This window comes from Crocuta crocuta, unplaced genomic scaffold, assembly GCF_008692635.1.
Source record: "Crocuta crocuta isolate KB4526 unplaced genomic scaffold, BGI_CrCroc_1.0 scaffold7, whole genome shotgun sequence".
Taxonomy (NCBI): domain Eukaryota; kingdom Metazoa; phylum Chordata; class Mammalia; order Carnivora; family Hyaenidae; genus Crocuta; species Crocuta crocuta.
The window spans coordinates 11,226,491-11,226,861 of NW_027531904.1; the positions used below are offsets into that span (position 1 = coordinate 11,226,491).

The window sequence follows — 371 nt, forward strand, 5'->3', positions numbered from 1 at the left end:
CTCCTGCGTGTACGGAGCCAGCAAGCCTGTGCTGAGCGCCCAGCCCCATGCCAGGAGCCAGGAACACGTTGCTGAGAGCGGCAGAGACAGGGGAGTAACCGGGGTGCCAGCACTTGAATGGGGGTCCAGAGCTCCGTGGGAGGCCCCGCGAAAGGCGCCCCGAGTGGCAGGAAGGAGGCTGCCGGGGAGGGTCCCAGAGGTCCCGGGCCAGGTGCGGCTCAGGGCACCCCCGGTCCGGGGCCCCACCCCTTGGCTCTGTTTTTGCAGCTCTGCTGCTGTCTGATCCCCAAATCGGGTGGATGGAGGCTTTTTAGGGTGGCTCAGACGTCCCTTCCGAGGGCTGTCCTGTGTCTCCAGGCCGGCGGGCTCCA

The 371-nt window shown here is 67.7% G+C and overlaps 1 protein-coding gene across 1 annotated transcript in view; it reads left to right on the plus strand.

The window, feature by feature from the left end:
- RASGRF1 (Ras protein specific guanine nucleotide releasing factor 1) overlaps window positions 1-371 on the plus strand; it is a 91,702-nt gene that overhangs the window by 35,979 nt on the left and 55,352 nt on the right. The gene's annotated exons all lie outside the window — the stretch shown is intronic.